Source organism: Glycine max, chromosome 2 (genome assembly GCF_000004515.6).
Source record: "Glycine max cultivar Williams 82 chromosome 2, Glycine_max_v4.0, whole genome shotgun sequence".
Taxonomy (NCBI): domain Eukaryota; kingdom Viridiplantae; phylum Streptophyta; class Magnoliopsida; order Fabales; family Fabaceae; genus Glycine; species Glycine max.
Genome location: NC_016089.4, coordinates 43,281,558 through 43,294,925, shown reverse-complemented (window position 1 = coordinate 43,294,925; position 13,368 = coordinate 43,281,558). Strand labels below are relative to the sequence as shown.

The 13,368-nt window shown below is 30.5% G+C and overlaps 1 pseudogene; it reads right to left on the bottom strand.

Annotated features, from left to right (window-relative positions):
- Positions 1–4,257: 4,257 nt before the first annotated feature.
- On the bottom strand, positions 4,258–9,567 carry LOC100805533 (gibberellin 2-beta-dioxygenase 6-like; annotated as a pseudogene).
- Positions 9,568–13,368: the final 3,801 nt, after the last annotated feature.

The following is a 13,368-nucleotide window of genomic DNA, read 5'->3' as shown; positions in this document are numbered from 1 at the left end:
AGGTTTAGACATAGTTAATGGTCAAACCGGTTTTTGTGATCAACATAAGAGTTTTAGATAATCATCATAGCTTTCAAAAAAGATAAGTATGAACTAAATAAGATTAGTACATCCCCTGTACTTGTAATTTTACTCTACAAAGGTTATAGTAACTTAGAAGGAAATGTGAGGATATACTTATTTACGATATAGGTACGTGTGGCTGCTATTAATTGAATGAATAAGTGAATGATTATATACCTTAAATGTTGGAAGATTTCTATTGTATGATATATATATTTTATTGTATGATATATATATATATATATATATATATATATATATATATATATATATGATGTATGAGAAGTGATAATGTGTTGTGAACAAGTGTGAGATTAATATGTTTCTCAATGTGATTATACATGTTATTGTGAAGTGTAAAGTGATGACATTGAGTTGTGAGTTATGAATTGTACAATCATACAACTGTAAGATCCTTTAAAGGTGATGATTTTTAGCATGACAAGTATTGTGATGAGATCCACTGTGAGAACACGACGAATTGAATCACTTTGAGACACAACGAGTTAAAATAATTTTGAAAACAATTGAGTAGTTGTGTATTGTGTAATTCAAATTTCAGTAGCACATATATGATTTTACATGTCTGTTTTAATGAGATGATTAATCATATGAACATAACATATTAAAATTATTATTGTGTGATATGTATATGATGCATGAGGTGTGATAACGTGATGCCTTAGGATTATGAAAGTGTGATGAGTTGTGTGTAAGTGACAAGTTGAATATGTGTTAAATTATGATATCATGTGTGTATTATTTTGAGAACAATTGAGAACTTGTGTGTTTTGTATAGTTTATAGATAGAGTTTACGTGTTAAACTATTTTCTGGGTTGGACCTAAATCAGAATGGAGAGGCTTTAACGGACTCTTCGGAATCTAAGTCTTGGGGTAAATACATCCAGTTTGAGTGTTCCTCTAAGTCTATGTCGATCCCACATAGTTGAAGCATTTTCATAAAACAACATGACCTTGTGTTAACTCATTGGCAAGTGCATCAACTCGTCTAAGTTGTATTTTAAAATAGTAAGACTAAGTATCGTTTCCACATGAATTTTGTTTGTACTCAATATAGTGTATATCCAATTTGTGTGTAATTAATGAGTGAATTTAAGAAATGCGATTCGGATCATTTTGTTTGTAAATTATATATTTATATGATTCTAGACTAAGGGTGAGCAAAGAAAACAAACACTGAGAATGACAAAGAATTGTGAATGCAAAAGTTGATTATATTGGGGGCTTCCTACCGAAACTTCTCTTGACATAAGATTATTATTTTTTCTCTATTTAATGGTACTCTAGTTATCACCTACATCTATTGAAGTACTCTAACTATGATTGCTCACATGAGAGAGCCTTATTCCCCTAATTCCTTTCTTAATCCCTCAAGAACTAAATTAGTTGAACTACATGACTAATAGAGATGTATAAACCACCTCACACTATCCCTAACAATGAAACATTTTGGATGTTCTTTCCAGTTCTAAGGATTAACCACATTTTCCAATGCCTAAACCCTAACATAGAATATAAATGAGTGATCAAACCAAATACATGGAAATAAGCACAGAAAGAGACAATGAAACTAGTAATAATATTAAATAGATAGTGAGAGTCATTACATCAAGATAGTTTGGTGGAAAGCTTCCCAACAATGATTTGTTTAGCCCCTGATTGTCATGAGAAGCTTAACTATACAAAAAGGGTGAGAAATATGTAGGGAAATGGAATGAAGATGAATAAGTGGATAAAGAGTGGCTCCCAATGGCTATCTTCTTATTCCTCAAGCTCTAGGGTTGTGTCTTGTCTCCACACCAACACCTTTTCCTCTTATGTTTTTCACTTAAACCATTATGAGCTAAGATTTTTCGCCATCCTATGCTAAGTGCGTCTGCGCGCTAAGCGCAAGTAAGTGACTGGGCGCTAAGCGCCCATTCGCATGACTTCAGACCCTCCAAGCAGCTTTTTCACGCTAGGCGGGGACCTTCCCGCTAAGCAACAACAGCTCGTTAAGCGAGCCTAGCGCGCTAAGCATGAATCCTCAGGCTTTAACTTCTCTTCTTATCCCTTGTTTGTGTTTCTACAAAACAAAAACCATCAAAACAATATAAATTTAGCAGTTTAAGGCATCTACTGCACAAAAACTCAGAGGATGCCGGAATTCCAATGATTCACACAAAAAGAAGCAATAAAATGGGAGAATATTGCTAATTCTTATATGTTTTAATTACAGAATCTACTTATGCACATCAGTTATCACCATGATTGGTCTCTCTATGATTTTATCTAGTGAGAGTGACCTAACTTACCAGTGTGTGATCTGTCTTGTCATGCACTCCTAGGCGGCTAACGAGATTTTTCACCGACATGATACCACATTGCATATAGGATTGAGTCTTAGTGTATCTGTTGCATAATGTTTGTATAATGATTATTGTGACTTGTTACGTGATGGTGGGTAGTGAATTGTGTGAGTGTGAGATGTTGTGTTGTACTTGAGATGTATTGTTCTGAACATGTGATTATTGTGAAGGTATGAAATGTGATTTTGTGATTAAATCCTTGGGATAATTGATGTTACACAATGAGTGGTAAAATGATGCAAATTATGTTAAATTGAACTTGCTATACTTATATTATTTATATATATGTGCTTTTGTTTATTTTTACATGTTTAGGAATGTGATAACTCACTTCCTGTGTGTTATTTGTGTTTTGATCATGTGATGATGTCAAACCTTGTGTTCATGTGAGCAGATGGTTAGGTGAATGACTTTAAAGAACCTTATGATAGAGGACACTAGAACACAACACTCTAATAGGATGTGACGTTGGGGCATGAACTTCTATATTATTTGCATAATGTTCTGAACATGTTACTTTATGTTGTTTCGCTGCTTAACTTGTTTTCCTTTTGTTAAATAAAATAAAATTGGACGATCTTGTTTTGGGCTGAAGATGTTTTCATACCTTTATTTGATAAATTTTTAATTTGATGATTAACGTGGATGTGAACCTTTTACTCACGTGAATACTTTTATGCTTAGAAAACAAAATTTATTTTATCTAATTCAGTATTTTCATGTATTTTATTATATAAATATGTGTATCAGGATAGATGGTGTAATATTTTTAATTTGCAAGTTTAAGTTTATTTAATAAATAAATAAAATATTAAAAAGAATGCAAAAAAAACATCAGTTCTACAAAAACTGATGTTGTATAGCACAATACAAAATTGATTTTGCCTAAAATTGATGTTGTAAGTACTATACAACATTGATTTTGACAGAACCGATGTTGTTTATGTTTTTTTTACTATTTGTTATTATTGTACCACATCAATTTTGGAGAGAACCAATGTTATATAATAGATTTCAACATCAATTTTTATAATTGATATTAAAAATGACCTACTTTTAATGAGAGTCATTTTAATATCAATTTAAAACCGATGTTAAATATCCAAAGTAACCTATATTAAAATTACTTTTTATATGTAACTCAAATGATCATGATGAATCATGGTCAATATCAACAATATCATGCCCCCACTAATTTCCATTTCGATTTTAACTTTTAAATCTTCTTTCCTAACAATTTGACAATAAATGCATTTTTAACCTATCTCCATACTCCAGCTCTATCTTAACCAACTTTTTTCCCATCAAATTTGCACGTTCCTCCCGCAACAAATGACGTTGAGATTCTAACAATTTGTCTCTTAAGGAGTTTCTCCTCCATCAAGTGATTTTGGTGGCTATGGGCATTGTGGGGAGCCTTTCTGCTCACTCTCTAGAACGACTTCCATTAATTATATTTTAGATAGGTCTTTAAAAAATGTTATTGTTTTATCTAAAATTAAATTATTTAAATATCATTGGATTGAATTTTGTTTTTTACTATAGCATTGGATTGGAGTTGGAACTAGGAAACGGTCACAGTATTCAAGAAGTAAAATTGATTATTAATTTAATAACCACGCTCTAAATTCTACTTTCTACTACAATGAAAATCAGTTTCAAGAGTCAAAGACTCAAATACCTTTTTTTGGGGCTTGCAAATACTTTTTTTGTGCACTGCCAATCATACTATTTTCATTTTCATACATATGGTACGAATTATTTAACAAAAAAGAGAAGAGTAATTAAACTTATATTATGATAATGCCAATAAGACTAACAATCCTAAGTGCGTTCAAACCTTGCAAGCCCAATTTTGTGGGCAACGGTCTTCATGTCTTGTCGAAGTTGTGCTCTAAACTCATTATAAGTGAAGGGTTAGGAGATCTGAATCTCAAGGAAAATAGCATATTGAGATCCTTTCTTTATGATTGTTTAGCTTCACTCTGTGTGTCACACTTTTGCATTTGTCATCGCTTATTGCCTAAACAAAAAAGTTATCCCGTTACTAAAGAATTAATATTTGATTATAAAATATAACTAATATAAGACGTATTTTTTATCTTATAATATGTCCTTTTTATTTTAATTGTTTTGTTTAAATAGTTTCTGGATATATAATGTTCAAAATTTTGACATTAACCCTTGTCGTTGCTTATTCATGATTAACCGCTGAAGCTTGAAATGGCTAAGTTAGAGACTAAAATAAAAACAAAGTATATTAGAAGAACTAAAATAAAAATAATACATATTTATAAAAAATTAAATTAAAGATTGTATAAGTTATTAAAAAAATTTAAAATTGTATAAAGTGGCATGTACGTACCTAATTATCACGTGACAAACTGAAGCAGTGTTAACAACAAGTAAACATACAGACTAGAATAATAATAATTATGTGTTGGAAACTGGCTTAAAACCATTGATTATCCTTGAGCACCTCAATTCCACTCACTTCATTTTCTTGGTTCAATATGGCCAAGACTGAGCTACCTGTATGCACCCCTCCATTCCCAAACCAACATTGGAACAAATTGGATAACGATAAACACACAATTCCCGTGTTGTCTGCCGCGTAGGAATTAGAATATTTAAAGTTCATGTCAAGGTTCTTCATCATAGCTTCGAATAAAGTTGTAGCAATTCTGGTCAGATTTTCTCCATATTCCACATGCAAAAGTCTTGCCAATCACAACATACATGCAAACCTTGTTAATTTCTTATAAAATTAACAAATAAGTAACCAACAATCAAACAAAAATAAATAAAATAAAGTTAAAACATCCTTCCAAGGCAATCAATTCCATAAATAAATCTTCATTATTTTAGAGATTAATCTTTGTCTCTCCATTAAGAATATCCTAAGGGAGAATTTGATAAAGAATTTTTAAAATATTTTTCAAGAATCTTAAGTTAAAAATGTCAAATTCTTATATTTGATATGAATTTAAAAATTATTTTTTATTTAATTTCTTTACTAAAACTTCATGAAAAGGCTGAGAACCCGAAATTCTCACCAAACATGTTTTATAACATTCAAATTGAGTTTTCTAAAATGCAAAAAGTACAAAAAAATTAATCTCATGATAAATTAGTCTTTGAATATAATTTATCGTCAAATTTATCTTTAAAATACAATTTGTTATCAAATTGATTCTTAAATATTACAATCTAATATTAAAATAATTTTATAAATTTAATGACATAATTAATATGTCGTACTTTAAAAATTAAATTAATTTTTTTTTTATATTTTAAGGATAAATTTATTAGCACTTCATATTTTAAGGATAAAAATATATGTTTATCGGCACAGATAATTCTTTTTTTTTTTTCAAGCTACATTAGTTTTTTGTTTTTTTTTATACATAGCTACATTAGTTACCATATACTTAAAAGAAAAAAGATCCAAGAAAGACAGCCTGAAACGGAAAGTAAAAATTGTTTCGTGATTAGATTTGAAAGAACTGAACTGTACTTGCTCGGTATAAAATTAGATATGTTGGGTGCTTTTATAGTTTTATGCCATTTACGACACTAGACAAACCTGCATCGCGTAGAGTGTAGAGTACGAGGGTAAATTCTTGGTCATTTCTAACAAGGATTCTTATAAGTAGATGCTATTTTTAAGATTAATTTGAATTTATTAAGATTTATTATTAGAGTATTTTATTAGATCTTCACGTGGAGATTTAGTAGTTTTTCTACCAGAACTTGCAAGATTTATAACAATTTTAAAAAAATGATTTTTTAGTCTCTCTCCCCAATATCCAACAGGAAGCAACGGTTAGCAATAAGAGAGAACAAACTGGTGGAACACAGATCTCAATTAAAAATGAAAAAAAAAAAAAAAACAGATATGAAGAAGAAAAGTCACCATCTTCAAAGGAATGGAGGAGCGACACTCTGTTAGGCCTATTCGTAAGTGAGGAGAAGGAAAAGAAAAAAGGGAGAGGGTTGTAGCATAGAAGGAAAGGAAAAAAAAAAAACAAGGAGAGAGGGTGGGAGCACTAGTAAAGGAAGGAAAAAAAACCTAAGTGAGGGTACATGTATAAGGACTAATTTAAATTTTATCTGAGTGGGGCTGTAGTTTAAATTATAATGATAAATAAATGTTTTAATTATTATTAAATTTTGTATTTTTGAATTATTTTTTAAAATTAAAATAAAATTTACTATTGGAGTAAAAAAATTAATAGATTTTGAGAAACATATAATATTACGGATCCATAAAAAAATATTAAGATATCAAATTGAGATCTTCAATTAAAGATACTCCTATTGATCTTGTATCTTATAGTTAAAAACTAATAGCATTCTCGCATGACTCTTCTATACTTTTTTTTATTATTATTAAAATATGACAATGTGACTTTTTCAACAAAAACAAAATATGAATTTATTCAAATAATGTTGTTTCTTAGAAAACTAATTAATATTCTTAAAAAATATATTCTCTTACATATTATATGTTTTCATAGCCAAGGGATTTGGGTTGCATTTCACCAAAAGCAATGCAGGGTTTGACTGAGATAAAACGGTAAGGTTCTTTTTCTTTTTTCTTTTCCAGCTAAATTAAACTAGTAGTAAATTTTATTATTTGTAAATTAAAAATTTGATATTGTATATCTCTACAATCCAATTGATCTGACCAATTCCACTTCAGTTTTCATGCAGCGGCATATTGACTGGTTAGTTAGGCAAATTTCCCTAAAGGGGTGCTTTTACAAAATATTTCTCCAAAGGGGGTCCTTTCGAAAAATATTACATGAGGGGGCTCTTTTTTACGTCCTTTGCATGGATAATATAGCAAACCGCCACTCCTAGTGGCGAGTTTGCTGGAAAACGTCATGTGGCACGAAAAACGCCACTCGTAGTGGCGAGTTGCCCAGCTGCAGGCCTAAAGGGGAGTTGCAACTGCAACTTGCGATTTGAGTGCAAGTTGCAACTCCCATTGGCAACTCCCACTGTATAATTAAATTAATTTTATATTTTATTTTGTAGTTTCCAGTAAAATAATTTGTATGATAATTTTTTTTAAGTAATTATTAATTAAAACTAAATGTCAGCTTTCAAGTAATTTTTTTAAATACATACATAAATTTAAATAAATTATCAATTTATTTTCCGATAAACAAAGTTCAAAGCTAAAACAAATGTCACAAATCTTATTGATTAATTTTAATATAAAAAATAAAACTCTTTTCAAACTTCTGTTTTCTTCGTTGAGTTATATTTGAAAGGAGAAAAGGATTTTAAACTTTTCGTAGAATTATTTTAAACTCTAATTTATGTATGTATTTAAAAAATCCCAAAAATACAATGGAAACAGCGTGAGGAAAACTGATATTTGAGTATGTATTTATACTGCCCTAAATTGCCAATGGGAATGATAACCGCAAAATTAGAATAACTCTACGAAAAGTTTAAAATCCTTTTCTCCTTTCAAATATAACTCAACGAAGAAAACAGAAGTTTGAAAAGAGTTTTATTTTTTATATTAAAATTAATCAAGAAGATTTGTGACATTTGTTTTAGCTTTGAACTTTGTTTATCGGAAAATAAATTGGTAATTTATTTAAATTTATGTATGTATTTAAAAAAATTACTTGAAAGCTGACATTTAGTTTTAATTAATAATTACTTAAAAAAAATTATCATACAAATTATTTTACTGGAAACTACAAAATAAAATATAAAATTAATTTAATTATACAATGGGAGTTGCCAATGGGAGTTGCAACTTGCACTCAAATCGCAAGTTGCAGTTGCAACTCTCCTTTAGGCCTGCAGCTGGGCAACTCGCCACTACGAGTGGCGTTTTCCGTGCCACGTGGCGTTTTCCCAGCAAACTCGCCACTAGGAGTGGCGGTTTGCTATATTATCCATGCAAAGTACGTAGAAAAGAGCCCCCTCATGTAATATTTTTCGAAAGGACCCCCTTTGGAGAAATATTTTGTAAAAGCACCCCCTTTGGGGAAATTTGCCGGTTAGTTACTCAGTTAAAGTCTCAATCTTAAACCAAACAATGCAACACCCAACAAATCATATGAGTGTATATGACCATATCCCACCAACTAATTAAGCCGGCCAACAAAAAAAAAATCTAGCAATAGTACAATTTCGAGGAAGTAAATTGTACTACATTGATCATCTAGTTGTAAATTATTAGGCATACAAAAAAAAAAGAGTTTAATTAATAGTGATATACATATATTGTCAGTATAAATATACGTACTGTCAACTCATTAAAATTAATTTTGACTTAATTTTAAGGGTGACTATTATCAAAATGAGTTTAATTAAAATGTAACCTTATTTTTACTAAAATCATTTTTTAAATTAAATTTCAATTGATTATACTTAATATATGTTCATGCAAGAATTGTGAATAAAACTAACATGCAATTTAAACACACATTGCATGAGGAGCTCTAATAATACATTATGTATACATTTCTTTTTACATTCTTTTTTTTTTATCATTGATTAAAATTTATTAAAAGTTATAAAATTATGAGTGAGACTTATTAAATAAGAAGTAAGATTTATAATATTTTATAATTTTTAATAAATTTTAGTAAATAATAAAGAGATTGTTGAAAAGATTATTGTTAACATTTTTTAACCTTACAAACATGAAAGAAGAAAAGCCAAGTTGTTTCTTTCATTGCTTACCTGAAAGAGTGAAGCTGAGGAAGTTGAGATTGAAACTGGGACAGCTGACCCAAAAGGATATTAAAACCTTCAACCCAATTGATATTTTGGGGGTCCTCTGTTAGGCCTGATCAGATGGAGTAGGGCAGGGGTGCCCCAAAAGTAAGTGACAGGGTTGGCACTGCACGAGGCCTGTTTGGACTCAAAGGAAAGAGAGAAGAATTGTTTGGCTTGGTCATGAAGTTTGGTCAATAGGGTTGATGGAACCCCATGGTTAACCAAACGGAACAAACTCCAGTACTTGCAAGCCTCTTCAAGCAGCTTGTTCTCATTCATGTAATCTTGGGTTAATAAGTTTTGAAGATCCATGATTTGTAGAGGATTACGATCCTCATGGTAGTCTAGTGAGTGGTGGTGCTACTAATGGGAGGGTAGGACTCCAAGTTCTTCGTTTTTTTAGTTCATTAGAGGTTTAGTGTTTGTGTTTATTGAGTGAGAATCACTTTTGGAGCAATCATAATAAAGAGAGGATTCTTATCCGTTTTGCTATTTAAAAGGACATAGATACAAAATTCTCGTCAATGCTATTATTTCAACCCTCTTTTCTTACACTTATCGTATGTTTGAAAATAAAAAAAGTAGATAAATTAACTCATATCTCCCATGATCTTCCCTGTAAATATTGGTGCAAAATTTAGGAATATAAATTACATGGTCCCTGGCAAAAAGTGGGTTTGTTTTGTCCTGAGTTGGACATTAAGCATTGCATTGCATTTAACTTGTAAATTAAGAGTGTTATACATTTTATTTGGATAAGCAAACAAAGAGCGCAATTAAACATAAGGAAATGTGATTCTTATTCTGTAAGAGTGTGTTTGAATGGAAGAATTTAAAATTCTAAGAAATTTTAAATTTTAAGAATTTTAAATATTTCAATTGAAATTCTTTTATTTTCAAAATTTTGTATTTGAATAAAAAAAATTAAAGTTAAAAATTTTCATCATTTTAAGAATTTCGGGAACTTTTAGGTAGAAGAGATGATGAAAGTTAATAAGGGAATATGCAAAGGTTTTAAAAGGTTCTTTTATAAAAAAAGAATTTCAATTTCTAACCTTTTAGAAGGAAATTAAAATTTCACATTTTTAGTTGTTTAAAATTCTATTTTAAAATTCCGAAAATTTAAATTCTTTAAAAAAATATCCAAATAATAAATTTTAGATTACAGAAATTCAAATTCTCACATGAATTTTAGATTACTTTTCTCAATTAAAATTTTCTATCCAAACATACTCTAAAAATATTTTCGTCAAAACAACTTATTAAAAAAAATGCGAGTGGTGTGGAAGTGCGAACAACAGCCCCCAAATATTTTCAGGTGAGTATTTTTACCTCTCTAGGTCAATATTATTGTCTCTACAAGTTATGAATCCAATATGCTTAACTAAGTTCTTCAATTAGTGTTTTCACTTTTGTATGTTCACTCAACCCAAATATTTTTTTCTCATATCTTTTCAGGTTGTATCTTACAACAATCTTACTACAAACTCACGCAATTACTCAATACAGTTAGTTTTCTGTAATAACAGTTAGATGAAATAACTCAATAAAAAAATAAATACAAATTTTAGGATTCAATTACAAAAAATAGTTCAATGACCTAGTTAAAATTGCTAAATAGTTAAGGAACTACAAAAATAATTTAACCTTTTAAAAAAAAATTATGGGAGGACTGTTTTTTATTATTTTAGTTGAGTTCAATAATTTAAATAGTGAGATTTTTTTTTTCCCTTCATCACCACCACCTCTCCTACTCTTTCAGCCACGACCTTTTTTTTTTTTTTTACCTTTCTCCCCTTTTTTTCGGCCATCATCTTCCTTTTTATAACTTTTCAATTTCTCTGTTTATTTATGGCGCCCTCCTCTGTCTCTACCTTTTTCATTGCATTTCTCCTTTGAAATAAACTTGTTAAAGTAATTTATTATAACTATATTCAAACTATTGGAGTTACTTTAGGCAACTATACGATCTCTTTTTCACAACACTGCTTTACCTATATTTGCTGTGAATTGTTTTGAGTCGCCTCGATTTAAGCTACTGTTGACAAGTGCCAATCCAAAAGAACATGGCTCTATTAAAGTTTATTTGTAATAGGAGGGTGTTTTATTGTTTTTATATTTTCAAGATTGCTACTATATTTAGCTGGTTAGCTTTGAATGTGCATGATGAATTTTCTGCATTGTTATAGACTTATAGTGCTCTTATTTAAGCATCTCATGCTTTTTGTAATTTTAAAAAAATGAGATCCAATAAAAAAAACCTTATTAGACAATCTATTTTTTTGTTACTTTTTTGTTGGTTACATTAAACAACAATATATTAAGCCGACAAAACAAAGAGTGGAGCAACCCCAAAGCTCAATACCAATGCGGTCAGTAAAGGGCCTATGGTAGAAGAAGGGCACATGTCTCCATTGGCCAACTCGAAGAGGATATCATCTAACACGTACTGCATCTGAGTTGCTTTATAGTATATTATTCAACACTCTCTTTTGCCAAATGTCTCAATCCTAAATTCCTAACACCTCATTGGACCTTCAGATTCCACCTTCAAATGTGTGGAGAAGATACAAAGGGGATGGAGCAGAGAAGATAGGGGGCGTGTGAGTAGGAAAGGAGAAAATAGGGTTGACACATTTGAGGGAAGAGAGTGGTAAGACTCATTAAAGGTAATTTAGTTAACACAATAAAAATGAGAAGTGCAGAAAGCAGGTGGTGAAGTGCAAAAAGTAAATGCGAATTATCCTTAGCATATTTAAAGGAGGGCCTTAGTCTGATCCACAGTGCTTGGTAGCTCTTAGCCTTACCCCTGAATCCAGAAATGTTAGCAAAAAATGATCATTCTGAACGGAAGAGAGCAAATTCTCATATACAACTCCAATTAAGGCTCTTTAGCCATTTTCAGAAATGCAAAAAATTGAATAGGAAATTATTAGTGAAGGAATGGTTTGGTTGGATGAGTGAACCCGGCTAGCGGTGACATATATTGTTAGTGTTACGGTGCACAACCAACACACACAACACAAAGGATATTACTTGTTGATTATGGTAGGTTAATTTAGTCCTTTAGATGTTTCTTGCTGGTTAGTCCACGTGAATTGATAATTGCAACTACATCTTTTCATAAGTTAGTCGTTTTCAGTTGTGTAATAAGATCTTGCGGCTAATCCAGTCACCGTGAGCACTATCAACCCCTACGATGGCAAATTTAGCTTAGAACTAATAATTTCATTTTAGTTCAATTTCTTAGAGGGTTCTATTTAATTTAGGATTCATAATTCGTACATGGTGTAGTTTTCATGTCATCTTCCTTTTGTAAATTGGTAAGGAGCTTCGTTAGCATTTTGGCTGGCGAAACTGCAGAAGCCTACTTATTTGGTTGAAAATGATACCAGTATTTTAATCTTGAAAACATTGAAGACGTTGTTTAACTCCCAATTTTGACGGCCCGCAAATTTTTTTTTTTTTTTTTGAGGATTTTATAGAAATTTAGTTTCAATGACCATTTGGGCCAATACACAATTATATAATATTTGTAAGATTACGAATCCACCAAACTTTAGTAATTAGTACCTGTACATACTAATAATAATTCTTCAATATATTAAACTTGGGTACGGCTACAATTACATTTCGGGGGGAGATGTCCTTTTTCAAGAATGTTAATTTTTTAAAATGTATATTAAACTTGAGAAATAAAAAAAAAATCCGACCAAATTTCCCCTAAAAGTGACATGAAATGACTGCAACACGATCACGGGTAAAAGTACAATTTTGTCTTTCAAAGAATGATCGCAATTATTGTATAGAAGGAAGCACAAGCTTTAGACTAATATAGCTCAACTAGAGCCATATCAAACTCACTAAATTGGAACCTGTTACCATGAAAGAAATAACAATCACTATATAACTCTTTCTAATTCAGTAGTACCTGCCATCCTTTGCAGTTCAAAGAAGAGATTACACAGTACTCCAATTACCTAATCACCAACTCCACATTCTAATTTTCTTCTGCCAAACTGAAATGTGTAACCATTTACCATTATATTATTGAAAATATAGATGACAAATATATTAATGAAAATATGAAAATAGGTCTCACATGATGAGATCTGTTTCACTGTCTATAGATAAGCTGTGTAGGTTAATAAATTAAAGCTGTGGTTCAACGTAAAAGCTGTG